This window comes from Cebus imitator, unplaced genomic scaffold (genome assembly GCF_001604975.1).
Source record: "Cebus imitator isolate Cc_AM_T3 unplaced genomic scaffold, Cebus_imitator-1.0 Scaffold18, whole genome shotgun sequence".
NCBI lineage: Eukaryota > Metazoa > Chordata > Mammalia > Primates > Cebidae > Cebus > Cebus imitator.
In genome coordinates, this window is record NW_016107333.1 from 15,785,725 (window position 1) to 15,805,279 (window position 19,555).

Below are 19,555 nucleotides of genomic sequence, written 5' to 3' on the forward strand. Positions count from 1 at the left end.
ACAAGAGAGGCCTCCAGAGAAACCAAACCTGCCAACACCTGGATCTTGGACTTCCAGCTTCCAGAACTGTAAGAAAAATTAATCCGTGTTGTTAAAGCCACCCAGTCTGTGATATCTTGCTATGACAGCTCTAGGAGACTAATATACCTTTAGAATTTTTTTTAAAACAAAGTCTAAAGAATTGTGTGTTGTTTTCAATAAAAGTTGAAGGGAAGACAAGCCTTTTCTGATGCATCATGGTCCCCACAGCTGATCACATAACAAGCCTTGGAGAACTCCTCCAAGAGAATATGTTCAGTTAAGCAACTGTTTCAACCTTGTTTCGAATTAAACTTCAGCACATCTTATAAACTCAACAAGATGGGCTGTTGAACAATTATCACCAAAGTCATTTTCCTCAAAGATGCTCCCAGCCTGACTAAACCTTTCGCAATCCAAGTGTAAGATATGCACTAATTTAATATGGTTTGGCAAGCAAATACCAAATGCTACTGCTTGCTAGGCGCTAAACTAGCCTCTCATAATGCAGAGAAAAATCGGATCTAGTTCCTGGCCTCAAGGAACTCAGAGAGTAATGGAGAAGACAATGTGAAAACAAATCATTAAAATTCACTGTAATAATATTGATACAATGCATAATGGCACTATATTTTTCAAACTCAAGTGTTATTATTCTACATGGGCACAAGAAATGATGCCAGAGAATACCCAAATTCATAGGATGAACATGGTTCATTATCCTGCAACATCAATTGTATTAGAAAATGTGGAGACTAAAATTATGCTATTTAACTAGTAAAGAATAGTATTTCTATAATTTAGTCTACAGTGCAAAATTCAAGTTGGAATGGCAGACCTCAGGAGCTACCATCATTCACTCTGTCTTGTACTAGGGCTATTTCGATAGAAATTTCTGAAAAGCACTAAGAGAGACCCAAAGCCATCATTCACTTTTCCCCTTAACTCTCTCTCCTTACTGATAATGTAAAGTGGGTGATTTATTCTTGTAATTATTAGTAGTTTGTGCTTTTTAATCTTTGTGGAATTGATGTGTATGATACTCTGTTGTTTTCCTCAAACTGATTTTTTACTGTGATTCAATGTCCCTTGAAATTAAAAAAAATTTCCACTTACCCTACTACAATGTCTCCAAAATATAAAAAATATATATGCAAATGAACATTCAAATCCCTCTAAAAATATGCAGAAACTCTTTTGCAGAGTTTAGCTCTTAATAGAGAAATATTCTCTCAATACAAGAGATGTCTGTTTTATTTATAAAGATATATATCTAGGAAGCATCTCACCCACCAAGACAAAACGAATTTGGCTAGCATCTAAATATATCCAAAGATCTCCACAGGCCAAAGACAAGTAGAAAATTATTTAAAAGGAAATAACTAACAGAATTTACTGTCTGAAGTCCATACTTTTATCATACTTATAAAACATTTTTGAAGATATACATTAAACTTGATTGAAATTTGAGTAGTTTCTTCTAGAACAAAGAATTTATCAAAAATAAAAGACACCAAACTGAACAAAGAAAAGCTCTCTTTCTTGAGCTCTTTCTCCCATTGTGCATAATCCCTTGTTGATCTCATAATATTCTACATTTCTAAGTCTGACAAGTCAGTTAATAGACATGTATTTATTAAGGACCAACGGGGTACAGCAGCTGATTCTTAGAACTGCGGGGAAATAAGAAAAGCAATAGAAAACATGGCTCCCCCCGGTACAAGGTTTACTTGCAAGGATAAAACCTACACTCTGCTGCTTTAGTGTCTCTAGTGGCAAAAGTTCTTTAAAACTGCCTCAGCATCCAGTCACATTGACTCTCAATGGAAAGTCAGTTAATGGAGTTTCCGAGAGCCAATCAAGTAACTTAGATCAGTCTACTTAAGTTTACGTAAGTAAACCAACAGGGCTACAGGTGACATGATCTCAACTTCCCACTTCCTTCCAAAGATAGTTTTATTAACTAATTTAAGGAAAAAGCTATATCATACAGTTTGTATTTTTGTAAGCTGCACAGTATTTGTTAAATTAACCAGCAAATTGTCCCAGGAACTTTCCTTTGTTCATAGATATAAAACAGCAATGAGAGTAACTTCTATCTTTATATTATTCTTATGTGTGATTCTTATTTTCATTTTCATTTGTTATTTCCTCATCTTACTTTTCTGACATTATCTAACAATGTTTACTATCTACTTTTGAGATTTAGAAATACCAAAGGACATAAACAATCTGTAAAACATAAAGGAAAAGCAGAAGCTGAAAGTCTGAGAAACTCCTTAAAAATAAACACAAAACACTTGGATACCTTTGAGCCATATGACATGAGCAATGGAAAATGTTTCCTATGATATGCACCAGTGACCATGAATTGGTTCTTTTTTCAGAAAAAATGCTGGTACAAGCCTCCCTAAATAAATTAACATTCCAGTCTTTATTGACTCATTGGATGGGGAAAAAAGTTATTGTACAGGGTTTCCTGGTATTTGTGTGTTATGTTGTGTTGCTTGTTTATTTGTTTGCATAAAAGTGAGACTATAAGGTTGAACCAAGATTTACGACTGTGGGACTAGGGAAGATGAGGAGACTAAGAAAAGAGAAATAAGAAAAGAGTTATGATTTAAGAAAAGATGTTTGTATTTGAGCTAATCCATTCTTAGGCATATGACTTCATGAAAGATTCTTATAGAAGGCAAGACATATTAGAAGGGATATTATAACCTCAAGCTAACAATAAACTGTTATATGGCAAAGTTCTCTCCTTGAAAACATGGTTCTCATCACCTATACATAATTTTAATTCATTTTTGTACAATATTAGAATAAATGCAGTGAATTTCTTTGGAGGTAGCCCTACTAACAGACCCACAAATCACAATTGGTAACAGGAGTAGAAGAAACATCAAGAATCTAGTTGTGCAAAACTGTGATTTAATATTTTTTTAGAATTTACTTTTTCTCTATAAACATCTGCTTCCTCCCTGTTATTTGGATCAATTGTAGCAATAAGTATCATGGGACCAAGTTTAGCCAAGCAGTTTAGCCAAGATTACTGCTGAAGATTGTTTTGTGGAGACTGAATATGATATGATATGCTAAGTATTCAACATATAGTGATAGCTCAATAAATGTCAGGGAGAGACAGAGAGGTAAATGGTGGGTAGGTAGGGAAGAGAAGGAGAGAGAGAGAAAGTTTTCTTTCATTATTTAACGTTCACCTTTGAAATAGAAGTTTATATTACATGGAATCTCAAAGGTGTCACCACATATGTGAAGTCATAGTTTAAATTTAGAGAGTTTAATTTTTAAATGTAGAAGTGTTGAGTAATTTACTAATTATGATTGAAAATTCGTTAAGTAGAAATACTGTCTGGTAATCTTTTTGTTCTTAGATCAGGGCAACCTCATTCTACAGCAGTCAAACAATTTGAAATCAGCATCTTTCATTGTTCTTAGTATTTATTTTTCAAATCAATTTTTCGTTAGATAGAAACCTAGTAATAATATTGGGCAAAGTCTCAGTATATGAAAACTGTTAAGAATAAATAATTTGTGTACAACTTAAAGCAAAAGTATGTAAATAGACTTCTGCATCCAGCCATTAGAGAATGGTACAGGCTAGTATCACATTTGCCTCCTGCTAAAGATAACTCTAAAACTGAACAAAGTGTATACATCAACTGTTTAAGATACTGAACAGCAAGGCTGTTTTCTTTGAGAGTAGGAAACTCGTTAAGTAGAGACTGGTGGACTCACTGAGCTAAGGAAGCAATCATTGGAGTTCTAGGCGAACAAAGTGATTGGAGCAGGGTACTGGAAAGACAAAGCTGCACAGATAAAGTCAGGCTCAGAAGGAAGGTGGGGATTCAGTGTGGGTTCTTGGCCAAGGTCTAGATTGCGTAAGGTAAAAGTTCATGAGGCCAAGAAGAGGTTGCCTGCTCAGGGGCTGAGCCATGATTTTTAAGGAGGTTTTTAAGGAGACTTCTAGACAGAGATAACAGAGGTCATGCAAGGCTGGCCCAGCCAGAATAGAATACCTTGCTGAGTGCCTTGTGCAATTAGTTCAAACCTAGAAAGATCATGCATTAGGAGTAAGCATCAAACCATAGAATAAGGCCCATACCGTAAAACTAAGTGTAATACTTAAAATAGACTCAACCTAACAAAAAATAAAACAAAGCCTGGTTGGACTAAAAGAACTAGCCAGTAATTTAACTGCTTGCCGAACAAAACTTAACACCTTGTAAAGGATGACATTATAAACCAGACTTATAAATATATGAACTTTAATGCTTAGAATAAAATCAAAACTTACTAGATAAGGTGATTAAGCAGGAAATCATGACTCATAATTTAAAAAAAAAATGCAGGGACTAGACCCCAAGACGACGCAGATGTTGGAATTAGCAGATTAGAACTTTAAAGCAGCTACAGAAATAAATTCAAAGATCTTATTTTAAAAGATTGATATAAGGAGGAAGAAGATAAATAATCTTGATAGAAAAATGTAAACTAATTTTTAAATCTAGACGATAATTATAAAAGTAAAAAAAAAAAATCTAAAATAAAAATTTTACTAGATGGTCCTAAGAGGAAATTGGAGTTTGCAGAAGACAGGGTTAATGAACTTAAAGGCAAATCAACAGAATTTATCTAATCTGAAGGACAGAGTTGGGGGTAGGGGAATTAAGGAGACCCAGTTTTCTGTTAAGTATCATCAATCAGTTCAGCATACATGCAATCTGAGTCCCAGAAGAAAGAGAAAATGCGTTAGATAACAAAACATTTTTGAAGAAATCATAGCCCAGAATTTCCCAAATTCTAGGGGAAAAAATCTATTTACAAATACAAAAAGCTCAAGTTTTATAGTTGAATATATTTTGGACCTTTTTCTATTTGTAATCCCACTAAGATTCAATTATTTTATTTAAATTTTTCTTTTCATCTTAGTGTCTAATGTTGCCTTTTTTACAGTATGGGTGATTATAATAGAATAACTATTATAATAGAATAACTATAACAGGATGTTTTAAAACTTTTCTTTTGCTGTTATTTCTCAGTACTTAAATATCAGGAACAAAGCTTTTTTGTGAAATATAAATTACTACACAAATATAAAAGATTAGAGCCTCTGTGACATTTATCCCATTTTCCAAATGCAAGCACTACCCTACTGTCACTGTGAAATGCAAAGTTATTTGAAAGTTGAAGTGTTACCTTCTTCAAGGTATTGCAGTGAGAAATACGGCTGTTTTTGTGCCACGCATTTTCAGCAAAATGGGGAGAAACAAATTCTCTCCAGTCTTTCTACCATTAATTCACTTCAAGAGATCTCTCTCCCCACCTAAAAGTAAAATACATTGGCACAATTCCTCTTGTTTTCTCTGCCCCCACGAAAATAAAACTTACTTTTAAGTGTCTTTAAATTTCATGTATAGTTGGAGGCATGCAGAATCTAGTGAATCTTAGAATTGTGAAAACTCTACTTCAATCTTGCAAAAACCTTGAAGCAAAAACTTAATTCATTATTATTCAATGGCAAAGAAGACCCCATGTGACCTGAAAGCCTAGCTCTGATCACTGTAGACACTGCCTGCCTTTATAAAAGCACTAACATGCCTTTTCAATCTAATTACAAATTTGATTTTATCATCAAATTGTTATGTGTTAAGCTAAGTTCTGATGACTTTTTAAAAACCTATCCCACTCATAAAAACAGACACTTCTCCAAAGGAATCATTTATGCAGCCAACAAATATATGAAAAAAAAGCTCATCATCACTGGTCATTAGAGAAATACAAATCAAAATGATACCATCTCATGCCACAATGAGATACCATCTCATGCCAGTTAGGATGGCATTCATTAGAAAGTCAGGAAACAATAGATGCAGGAGAGGATGTGGAGAAATAGGAGTGCGTTTACACTGTTTTTTCTAGAACTAGGAATACCATTTGAACCAGAAATCCCATTACTGGGCATATGCCCAAAGGAGTATAAATCATTCTATTATAAAGACACATGCACACGTGTTTATTGCAGCACTTCTCACAATAGCAAAGACTTGGAACCAACACAAATGCCCATCAAGGGTAGACTGGATAAAGAAAATGTGGCACATATACACCATGGAATACTTGCAGCCATAAAAAAGGATGAGTTCATGTCCTTTGCTGGGACATGGATGATGCTGGAAACCATCATTCTCAACAAACTAACACAAGAACGGAAAACCAAACACCACATGTTCTCACTCATAAGTGGGAATTAAACAACGAGAACACAAAGACACAGGGAGGGGAACATCACACACCAAGGCCTGTCTTGGGGTGAGGGGCTAGGGGAGGGATACCTAAAGTAGATGACGGGGTGATGGATGCAGCAAACCATCATGGCTTATATATACCTATATAACAAACCTGCACGTTCTGCACATGTGCCCCAGAACTTAAAGCATAATAAAAATAAAATAAAATAAACTATCCCACTCAAATATTATTGTGCCATCAAACTTAAAAGAATCTTCTGAAGATATTTAAGCAAAATAAAAGTTTACAAAGCTAGTGAGACCTCAAAATATTATTCTGGGCAGAATATATAAACATTCAGATTCATATTATCCCCATCTCAAATTAAAAGGCAAGAAAAGACCTGATGTGTCTGCAGTAGCCAGAGTTCCTTTGTAACAAAGCACATGGGAAGGTGGGAGTATGCTCCAGTGATAGAGCATCTCTTAAACTCGCCATTGTATGTCTTCAGAGCACATATTCATCTCCTCTGTTGCATTTACCACAGTTTCCATTTTACCTTTATTTCTGGTAATATGATGAAGTCTTTATTGTTTACTAAACTGTAAGCTCTGTGCTTGATTTTTCTCACCATTGTACCTCCAACATGAAGCATGGTGACTGATACCTGGTAAGCACTCAAGAAATATTTGCAGAATAAATGAATGCAGCCCACCCAGAATGTTCCCCAGAGCTCTTCCTTTATGGAACCCTTCCATAAAATTCTCGGGGACTCCTTACTCAGAGATAAAACTATTCCAGGCCAGTAAACTATGCAGGGACTACAGAAGGTAATTTAGAAAGCACTTTCACTAACATTTTACCTTAAAATACTCAGCATCATTGTGACTTCCACAATGATGGAATTTTGATCCAAGTGTGGAGGGTTTGAATAACAGTATTCCCTCCAAAAGTCATGTTGAAACTTAATCCCCATCATGGTGGTACTAACAGGTGAGGTCTTTTTGGAAAGTGATTAAGTGAGAGGACTCTGCTTTCCTGAAATGATTAGTACTTTATAAATGGGCTAGAAGGAACTGGCTTAGGCTCTGTTTGCCCTTCCTTCCCTACCACCATAAGAAAATGCAGCATTCAAGGTGCCATCTTGGAAGCAGAGACCAGGGCCATCACCAGATACCAAACCTGATCACGCCTTGATCTTGAATTTCCCAGCCTCCTGAACTGAGATAAGTAAATTTCTATGATTTATAAATCACCCAGTCTCTGATACTTTGTGATAGCAGCACAAACACATTAAGACAACTCATTATAGGATTGAGGGCTGAGGCTGAGATTTTAAAATCTTCTCACACAGTTATACCTAGAACTCCAGTCTCATATTCTAATTCTTATGGTTCCAATTTATGGTTCTAATCATCTCTTCATGACACCACAGCCATGGGTCAAGGAAAAACAATAAGATTAGTGACCAGGGCTGATAGAGGAGAAGGAATTTTTCTTGTGACAGATCACGAAAATGCAGCCATGAGTGATCACTGGGTTTGCCCACATGGGCTGTGTTGGGGACGAGAACAACTTAGTATCTTAGATATGTAAAAGGGTCTTGCACCTCAAACCAAAGGGTCCTTTTTCCTGCAAAATGTATTTAAACTTTTCTACTCACTAACAACTTAGCTTTCAAAGTAGTTATATATGTTCATTTGTTTTTTAACTTTCATAAATTAGAGGAAAACCTTACAATATTCTCCCTCTTGAGATCCATCCAACACTATCCAAAACCAGGACAAAGTACATGAAACTTCATCATGTCTGGATGAATTTTAAAGATTTCAAGAGTATGTTCCCTGGGATTTGCTTGACTACGCACTACCATGCTTCCCTATGTAATTATTGTATGAATTATTGATTTTGAAACATTCATATTCTCTGCAATTTCTCATTGATTAGTCCAGGGTTGATTTTATTGAAGGCTAAACAAGGACCTCCAGGAATTGAAGAAGCCCAAAAACAAATGCAATTCTGAATTTCATTTTATCTACTGAGACTTGCATGATAACTTTGCAAGCATTCATAAATGTACCTTCCTAAGCATCAGCACAAAGCTGGGAGGCTTCTGGCAATTTTTAGAAAGATTTTTAAGTTCTATAATAAAAGTTTATTGAAAGTGCCTCTGATTTTCTTTTCCTGCCCTTTTTTTATGGGCCTGGTTGTTTTGCTAAATTAGGTTTGAGGTTTGCTCGCTTTGTTATAGTGCCACATTAATGAGGCCAAAATGTCAGGCTCCATCTCTGTAGTGACAAACTGCGCCCTTAACCTCAGGGAGCTTCTCTGGTTGATGGAAGCAGAGAGGATATTTGAATTCACACAAATCCATCCCACAATACTGTATAAACAATTTTAGGGCCTGAGCAACAGAGATCGACATCACCTTCATTTATACAAAACAGCAAATTGCTCTTCTCTGTTATACAGCAAAACCCCAGAGGAAATTATTAATGTCATAGAAGAAATGAGGTTGCAAAAAACAAAAATTAGAAAGTCAAAAAATGATTAACAGAGAACCATACGATGGTTTAGAAAATGGAAATTTTCGGCCATTTGGATTGAGATGCCCCAGTGATTACTCACATAGATGTGCTAAACAGTCCAGGTTGCATAATGAGTAATTAAAATCTGATTAATTCTTATCAGGTTAGCAAAGGGTGCTGCTTTTTAGCCCCCAAACAAATTGGCAATGCACCTGAACATTAAGTTTAATTTGTCATTTTGCACATTTCACTGGTTCTATTGTAATATACTTAGAAGCACATTTGCTACTCTGTCCTCTTCTGCCATCAACCCTCCCTATACCAGGTACATTAGGTAAATACTAAAATGCAGATAGGATAAAGTACTTTTTAAAATTCTTTCATTTAGAAACATTACAATGAAATAATTATAATTCAAGATATCACCATCGATTCTTTCCAGTTGCTACCAGTAGCAAATAATAAAATGCGGATACAAATCACTATTTAAATAGCAATAATTTTGATAATTAGCAAATATAGAGGGAAAATGTGGGGAAAAATCTGAAAGGGGGAAAAGGGATTTAAATTTAAATAGGATTTCTTTTAATGTTTCCCCCATTATGCAAAAGTCCATCTTTAATTCATATTGTAGTAATTTGTAATGCTGTGTCAAAATAGATATGCAAAAAGAAGCATTTGAATTGTAAATATGATCCCTACGTTTGAATTTAATATACTGTAGTGCCCTAACTGAGTCCTGTATATGGAATAGGAATTTTGAATCTGTTTTGAATGTCACATGATCAGCAATCACACATAGTGTTATCATTGTTCATTATCTGCCATGACTTGTGAAAAAAACATGAAATGGCATTAATCGTTATTGTCTACCACTAATAATATACTTTCAATGCAAATTTCACCATTTTCCTAATATCTAGAAGGAAATTCTTCTCCTTCATCACCCTGGCAAACCACCCCCTCTTCTTTAATTTTGATTTGCCTCTGGGAGCCTTAGTGACTGATGTTCATTATAAAATGCATTTCCCCAAAAGGAAGATTTAAACCTTTAGATATTAACGAAAAATTGAACTCTTGACCCCATGTTCAAATATCTAGAATCATAAAAACCTTGGGTCCCAAGAGACCTCAGAATCATTTAACCCAGTCCCTCATTTGTCAGATAGGGAAATAAAAGTTCATTTGGTAAACTGACTTGCCCAAGGTCACCCAGCCCACTAAGGGAATACAGGAAAATGGAAACCAGAGCTCCTGACTTCAGGTCAAATGTTCACTCCCATGCATAGAATGAGCAGCACAACATTACCCTTAGAAACAAGGGCTTTGGGCAAGACACCATGGTTCATGCCTGTAATCCCAGTACTTTGGGAGGCCAAGGTGGCCAGGTGTAGTGGCACACACCTTGGTCCCAACTACTCAGGAGGCTAAGGTGGGAGGATTACCTTAGCATGGGGAGGTGGAGGCTATGGTGAGCTGTGATCACACTACCACACTCCAGCCTGGGCAACGCAGTGAGACCCCATCTCAAAAAAAAAAAAAAAACAAGAAAGAAAAAAGGCTTTGGGATCAAGAAGACCTAGGTTTGACTCTTGTTTCTGCCAATTATTTCCTTTAATTTTTTTATCTGAAAAATTTATAAACTAATGGTACATACTTCCATAGTATCATTTTGAAGACTATATGATATAATACACATAAGGCACTTGGCCCTAAGCCTCACATAATTAAATATTAAATAGATATTAACTATGAATATTCTTATTAACCCATGTTACCTAAATAAGCATATTTTCTATGTGATCAACTTACATCTCCTACTTCTTCCTTCAAAAAGAGAAAAAATACACACACATACACACATACACACACACACACACACACACACACACTCACTCACTTATAAAGGCAGGGACCCAGAGTGGAATACTGGCTACTCACATGTGTGAGTAGTCAGGGGATGAGAGGGAGGGACGGGTGTGTGTGTGTGTGTGTGTGTGTGTGTGTGTGTGTGTCTGAGAGAGAGAGAGAGACAGAGACAGAGAAAAATAGACAGAGGAAGCTAATTGCTTAACTAGAAAAGTTAAGCTTAACTTAGGACATACCAGGATAAGAAAGGATCCTAGGCACTGTTAAGGGCTGGTCAGAGCTGAAATGAGAGCATCATTGTAGCAGCTGCCAATCTAAAGGGTCCCTAAACCATCACTAGATATGAAAAGAAGTAAAGACAAGTGTATTTACTGGAACTCTCGTCAGTGAGAACATAGTATGTGCTGAATGATTTGTGAGGCCGTTGAGAAACACATCTCCACAAAGGTCTTGCTCTAGTATTGTTCTATTAGCCTGGACTTTCGGGTTTTAAGTAAGATGGCCATATAATTTATCCTCTCAATCAGACACTTCTGAGAGTGAAATAGGACTTTATTAATAATTAAGCTGAGACAATAGGTGTAAACTGGAACAGTCCCAAACAAATGAAGACATACGCTCACATCACAAGTTTTAAGTGCTGGAAATCAAATTAAATTGGATCAAACAAAAGGGCATCCATTGGTGCCAATGTTTGAAAAGTCTAGAGGTATACCTGGCTTCAAGGATGCTGGGAGCCAGTGATTATCTCCAAGATTCATCTCTCTCACTCCATCTCCCTGCTCTGCTTTCCCCTATGTTGGTTGCTTTTTCAGGCAGGCTTGGCCCACCTGGTGGCCCCTGTCCCCTCCAGGCTTACATCTTGCATCCCACCCAGCTCAGCTTCTTCCCAACACTCTACCGAAGTTTCAGGACAGTTATTTCATTGATCCAACCTGGCCACAAGCTCATCCTTGACCCAGTAACTGTAGTCCAATAAATATTCACTAATGCCAGGACTTTTGTTTGGCACATAATAATAGACAATCTCTTTTGTATGATCCCTATATGCCAGAAACCATCTTAATGGCTCTATATGGATTATCACACTTAAACATCAAAACAACCCTGTAAGTTAGATACTATTACACATGCATGTGCATGAGGTGTCTGAGATACATAGTAAATGCTGGCAGAATATGCCAGCCCAAAAATATGCCACTTTGGTATAAGGATTATTTTAAGCTAGAGGCACTTGGAAAACAGTAGATACAAAAGTAACACTGAACACTCTGCCCTCCATGTATCAGGAGAAAAGAAACACTTTTCACCAGATACAGGAAGTGGAGGCTGAGAAAAGTCTGTACAAACAAGTTGTTAAAATATCTCTTACCTTCCTCTCACTTCCTTTACATTTTAGTCACTTCTCTACAATTGCCACCCTTAGTTCAACCTACCACATAAGCAGTTAGGTTTTGCCACTTATTTGAGTCTTTCTTTTCTTACGAAGGCTCCCAAGCACAACATAAAAATCTGTATGCTTTTCTCTGGTTGATCTATATTGTGTCAATTGTATTCTCAGGCCCAGTCAGAGACCCTAAGAGGGTGGAGGTAAAGTTGTTTCTCCCCTACAACAGAAATTAAGGAATTTGTCCAAGGTCACAAGCCACTGTGTGAGAGAGCCAAAATCTGAAGCCAGGGAGTGGAATCCCCAGAGTCCCTGCTCTTAAATCTAATCCATGATGCCATCTCATGCAGAGTGTGGCAACCATGTTTAGGGTCAGAGTTCTGTCACTTAGAACAATACAGGTGAGGATCAGAGCTGCTGTCTGTGGTCTTGCATTTCCAAAGTTCCCTTAGCTCTAAATAAATGTGGAACAAAATTTGATATTACCAGTGGGAAGCTACGCCCCCAAATTTTCCTGCCCTTTATTGCCATGCCCAGGATACTAGTGTGTCTTGGTCCAACTCAGAGTGAGTGATAACAGTTTGGATGTTTGTTCCTCTAAATCTCATGTTGAAGTTTGATCCCCAGTGTTGGGCGTAAGGCCTGATGTTTGGGTCATAGAAACGGATCGCTCGTGAATGGCTTGTTGCTATCCATGTGGCAATGAGTGAGTTCTTGTTCTCTTAGTTCCCTCGAGAATGTGTTGTTGAAAAGAGCCTGGCCCCTCCTCTCTCCCTTCCCCCACCCCCGTCTCTCTCTCTCTCTCTCTCTCTCTCTCTCTCTCTCTCTTTCTCGCTTTCTATGTGACATGCTAGCTTCCCTTAGCATTCCACTATGAGTGGAGGCAGCCTGAAGGCTTCACTAGAAGCAGATGTTGGCATTATACTTCTTATATAGTCTGTAGAACTGTGAAACCTCTTTTCTTTATAAACTACCCAGCCTGCAGTATTCTCTTGGAGCAATGCAAACAGACAAAAACAGTGAGTCGGAAGAACCTCAAACTAGTCAAAAAAAAAAGCATTCTCTCTATTCATTTACAGCCCCAAAGTCCTGATAGAAATTACCTGAGCACCTGACAGAGTCCATAGACCCTGCAGTCAGCCAACTTCTTAGGATACTGGAAGCCAAAAGCAGCTTTACATGCCTGGCTTAATCTGTATCTCTAAAATCTCAGGAAGTCACTTAACACACTGGGAGGAAATACTCCAACAGTGAGACCTATGAATTCAAAAAGCCTTCCATTAACCACCAACAAAAAAAAAAAAATTAACCTAAGAGAATGGGGGAAGGGGCAGAAAGTTGGGGTATCCTTATAGACTATGTTTTTATAGCAAAGCATTTTCATTACAGTTATGAAAAAGACACTTACAAATTCCAGAAATAATCTGGTTATGTTGATGCAGAGCACTACTTGGCAACTTTTAATGCTAGTGTATTTAAATATATTTAGCCATGTTTACTTGTACATTTCTAAATTAGACCTGAACAACTGGCTGATAGATACATAGTACAAAACAGCTTGTTTGTAACAGGAAAATTGTTCAATCTATCTTCCTTTATAACTGAGCCTCAACAGCCCTGATTTATTGGTGTGGTTCAGGAAATTTGTCCCACATAGAGTTATAGGGAATCACTTTCATTTGTATGCTAACTGCTTTTGACTTTTTCTTTTTTTTTTTAGTATTGTCAGTGGCCTTGGTGATTGATTTTCAGTCTAGCTATAACCAGTTCTTGTTATACATATTCCCCAGAAGGAAAGAGATTAACTTAGCAGACAGTACATGTCATGGCACAAAGAAAGTTCTGGTCACTCCACTGGCATTTGAAAGTTTCCAAGGAATATAACACATAAGCATAGTTTCTGGGCTTTGGAAAAAAGATTATAACAATGACAAAGAAAGATGATAATTATTTAATGAAATGATACACATATTTGCCATAAAGCATGTACCAGCTATACAATTAGTCAAGAATTTCAATTCTAAGCTTAAGACTCAGGGTTGAAATTCTGGCACCACTGCTTAGTTATGTGGCCCTAGGCAAGTTGCTTAACCAGCCCGAATCTCCATTTCCTCATCCCAAAATCAGAGCCACTAACAATATCAACAACACTGAGTTGTTTGAGGATTAAATAAGGTGATTTGTATGTAACACATTAGCACAGTTGTTCGTTCACAGGAAGCCCTCAATAAATATTTGTTGTTACTGTTGTTGTCTTTAGATTTACAATAGAAATAAACATACATATACCACTGTGGCCACCAAATATCTAAGAACTTAAGGGGACTCACCCAAACAAGATCTACAATTTTCATTTAGCCCGTCATGATTTCTCTACACATGAGCTGCTTCTTTTGGTGATGTGCAACCTACGTTTGTCACAATGTCTCTGTCAGGTATGAGGGTGGGCTCATGATTCCCAGCTTCTTTTCATTAGCACAATAACTTAACAATAGTAAGTTTTCAGTCATTTCAGAGTCTTCCCTCCAGACCCATATGAATGAGGTCTTTGTCCCACACATTGTCTTCTGGTATCTTTTGCCACTCACTATACCACCAATACTCCCCCAAAAGACTTACAGCATTTCTAGTTGTATCTTGGGAAAGAGGATTACAAAAGTGGGCTTCAAATCTCACCTGAGACTGTGCAAGACACAGCCCATGTTCTCTCCTTGTCTCCCAGCATCCCAGAAAATATATGAATGCAGTGAAAACTGTATGAGTCTCAATCGGTAGTGGACATTCCTGTGGTTTTTGCCCACAGTCTTTGATGACAACCACTGTATTTTCTTTTGAGCAGTGCCTGTACCCTATTGCATTGTTACAGCGAAGCTGTCAGTTGAGGTACCCTGTCTCTCCTGAACCAAGAATGGACCTGACCTATATTAGTTTCCTCGTGGCACGGAAACAAATCATCACAATCTTAGTGGCTTATGACAACAAAAACCTATCCTGTCATAGTTCAGATGGACATATGCCCAAAATTAAGCTTTTGGCAGGGTTGGCTCTTTCTAGAGGCTCAGAGGGCGAAACCATCCCATGCTGCTCTTCCAATTTATGGTGGCTGCTGGCAATCCTTAAGTGTTCCTTGGCACGTAGACAAATCACTCCAATATCTGTCTCTATTCTACAACACCTTCTTTTCTGTGTCTCTGTGTCTTCTCTTTGTCACTTACAAGGACACTTTCATCAGATGTAGGGCCTCCCCTAATCCAATATGGTCTTATCACCACCTTAATCTGCAAAGACCCTATTCCAAATAAGGTCACATTCTGAGGTTCTGGGTGGACATGAGTTTTAGTGAGACACTTTTCAACCCATTTAATGACCCAAGACAGGCCAACTCAACTCTTTTTCTCCTAAAAACTAAAAGAGCTGAAACTATTTGCAACATATTCGTTAAACTTCTGGTCCCCCACTTTGCATGGCTTAGCTAAGAATTTTCTTCAATTCTGTGCATTATCTGATGTCCTGCTTTTATAAATTCCCATGTAGCTTAACCTGCTGGAAGCAGGTACCTCTACTAGAAACTAAAGAAGTCTAAATCAGAGACTACAACGTTTGAACTACCTAGGTCCTGAAATGTACAGTAAGCATGGGATGTCAAGGCCTGTTTCTCCACTTTCCACTGACTACATATTCCTTTGATCACAATACCTTCACCCATCTAACTCAAAAGATTTTGCTTCTGGAATCTTCCCTTGCTCTGCATAGTAATTTTTCTAAAAGTGCTTAAAAGTTGATACAAGTATGTAGGTGATAGTTCCTGGCATCTTTCCAAATCCTAAAAATGCTGACAGACTGAGTAAGAAGTTATCTTATAATCCTAGGGCAGACTAATTAAATCCTACACATTGACATTTTTGGCTAAAATATGATAACTACACTAATTAGCCCGTTAGAAATGTTCATATCTCATTGTGCCAAATAAGAGGGGATTCCTTGTAATTGTTCCTATAGGATTGCAAGCGACTGCTGTGGGCACAATTTAATTGCCAGAAACGTCGTTCCCTCCCAACTTCCATCACCTACTTCACTACCGCAAAGGTCCCACCAGAACATTGAGGAGTCATTGAAGCTGGATTGGCTTCCCAAAATCACGGCTCATTACCACTGCACTCTGAAGTTTTTAGGAACATAATGAGTTTTTGAAAGTGAAATGAACCTGGCCTCTGACTTCCTACTGGATCCCACACTGTCTTGGGACACAAGGAAGCCAAAATGTCAACAAACTTGTACACAGAACAAACAATTAAAACATTATGAACTTTTGCAGACACCGTGGAAGCTACGCCATATGTTTATGAAGAACATTTGGTGCTTTCCAAAAAGCATTTATTTAGATAGAATCCCTACGGATTTGCTAAATGTCAGGCAGCAAAATTAAAATGTCAGCAAATGGCAAAGAGGTCAAAATAGAATTAATAACATCGAGGCATGTTACTGGCTTCGATACAATTTAACAACTCTTTATGGACACCTACTGTGTGCCAGGCACTGTAGTAGCCCCTGCAAGGGATACAAAAATAAGCAAAAAGAGCCTCTGGCCCCCCAAAAATTTATAATCTGGAAAGGAGGATAAGAGAATAATATAAATTCCAGAAATGCAAGAAAAATAATGTAAGTGCTGTAAGAACACAACAAATAAAGCACTAGAGGGAAGAGGATTTCAATAGCTGCAGGGATGGAGTGGCTCTCGTAGAGTGAATAAAAACACGGATGGCCTTTGACTGACAGATGTAGAAAATATCAACCAGTTGGAGGGTCAACCCAAACAAAAGCAGAGAGATAGAAAAACCTAAGATGCATTCAGAGACAAGAGATTCATTTAGTTTTTCTAAGATACAGAGCTCAGTCAAGAAGGAAATGAGGCTGGAAAAGTAGGTTGAAGCAACCCCAATGAGGACAAAGGGTAGAGTGCAAGGTCTTTTTGTTAACTCTTGGAGTACATGAGGAGTCGCTAAAGGTTTTTGTAAGAAAGCAGTCTACACAAAACTCACTTTAGAAAGATTAATCTGGAGTCGATTTGAATGATAAAAAGGAACCATTAGTTGAGAGTCATACTGAAATTTAAACAGAGGACTTTGGAAAGAAAGCAGAAAGGAAGGTAGGAGGACATACATGCAAGAGATATGGGAATGTGCAAACCCACGATAGAAATTCTCAACCCTGGCTGCATGTTAGAATACTGAGAGTGACTTTATTCAAATACTGAATCCCAGCGCCCACCCCAGACCAGTTAAATCAGAAGCTTGTGGGGGCTGGCGGGATGAAGCATTAGGATATTTGAAAAATAGGTGAGGACGGGCACGGTGGCTGACACTTGTAATGGCACTTTGGGAGGCTGAGGCAGGCAGATCACTTGAGCTCAGGAGTTCGAGACCAGCTTGACCAACATGCCAAAATCCTGTCTCTGCTAAAAAGACAAAAATTAACCAGGTATGGTGGCACACACCTGTAGTCCCAGCTACCGGGGAGGCTGAGGCAGGAGAATTGCTTGAACTCAGGAAGCAGAGGTTGCAGTGAGCCGAGATCACGCCACTGCACACCAGCCTGGGGGACAGAGCAAGACTTCATCTCAAAAAAAAATAAAATGAAAAACAGGTGATTCCAGTATGCAGACAGTTTTGAAACTCACTCTTCCAACTGTGGATCCAGAGACCAGCAGGCTTGGCATCACCTGGGAGCACATAAGAAATGTGGACTCTCAAACCGATCCACTCAGAATATGCATATTAACTAGATGCCTGGGTTACAGTCCCATGCACGTTTAAGTTAGAGTAGCACAAGCAAGCGCTCCTGGGGCAGCCGCTGAGATGCTGCGGTTATAACCAGCACCCAGGTGAAGTCGAATGCAGGTCCCCAGGCTACATGTGAGAAAATATTAGAAATGCAAATCTTGGGGTACTACCCTAGACTTACCAAACTATCAACTCCAGAGATGGGTTTCAACAATCTGTGGTTCAACAAGTCTTCCAGGTAATTCTGATATAAACCCAAGTTTGAGAACCACTGGGCTAAAGCAGTTCGCAGGTGACTCTGATAAAGAACCATATTTTAAAAATTAATGATCTCGGGGAATTGACTGGTAAAAGAACCACATTTAAGAATTAATGATCTAGAGGAATTGACACTTGTGGGAGCATGTGAGGAAAAGAAGAGACAGTGACCCTAGATTATCACATTTACCCTCTTAAACTCTTTTACTGGGCAGTAAAACTAAGCTCTGGTTTTCCCTTGCAAAACACCAGAAAGAATCCTTGTCATTTTGGGGCTGCTGTCCTGGGGCTGATCAACCTTTTTGTTCTCCAGTTTCCTTTTCACTGAGCAAGGACCCCACCTAAGCATACTGGTAGCTTATCTTGTGTGCCTACAAGACAAGCACAGTATTCAATACTCTCCCACAAAAGTCTCTAATGTGGAAGGAACAGAAACTCAGTGAAAGCTGGTTATGCCACCCATGTGGTATGTGGAGATGGGACAAGGGACCTCAGATACAGCAGACACAGACAAGGCCCATAGAGGTTTTCATTCTTCCCCTCTGACAGTGCCCTGCAGAAATTGATTCCAACATTTGTACATGTTTTGTCTGGCTATGGCCAATGGGAGCAAGAGAACTGAGTGCTTGGTCAACAGTAGGCTCTCCGTAAGCCTTAGCTCCATCCTTCCCCCATCTATAGCTAACATCTGAAGATAATCCTAGAGAGGCAGCCATTAAAGGAGGATGGGTTTTAGAAGTAGACACACGTGAGTTCTAACCCTAGCACTGCAACTAACTCACTGGTTGTTGTGATACTGGGCAAGCTACTTATAACATTTGTAAGCCTCAGTTTCCCCATCTGTAAATTAAAATAGTATTTATCTGTAAAATAGGTAATATCTGCTAATATGAGAATTGCAGATTAGTTAAGCAGTGTATATGGAATGTCTGGTTAAGTCATACTTGTAGCTAATGCATTGCTCCCTGTGTTTAAAAAAACCACTAATCTAAACTTCTTATATATATTAACCCATTTAGTCTACACAAATATTTTATGATGTGAACTACTATTATTTAACTCACTCTACAGATAAGGAAATAAGATATAAAGAGTCTAAGGAACTTGCCCCAGGCCACAGAAAGTGGTGGTGGCGAAGTTTGAAGCCAGGCAGTCAGGCTCCTTGTCTTTTTCTTACTGTCTTCACAAAATACAGCTTTTTTTTTCATGTGTTTAAAGAAATAGCCCTTCCCGTTTGGCTGGGCGCAGTGGCTCATGCCTGTAATCCCAGCACTTTGGGAGGCCAAGGTGGGCAGATCACAAGGTAAAGAGATTGAAACCATCCTGGACAACGTGGTGAAAGCCCGTCTCTACTAAAAATACAAAAATCAGCTGGGCATGGTGGTGCAAGCCTGTAATCCCAGCTATTTGGGAGGCTGAGGCAGAATCACTTGAACCTGGGAAGCAGAGTTTGCAGTGAGCTGAGA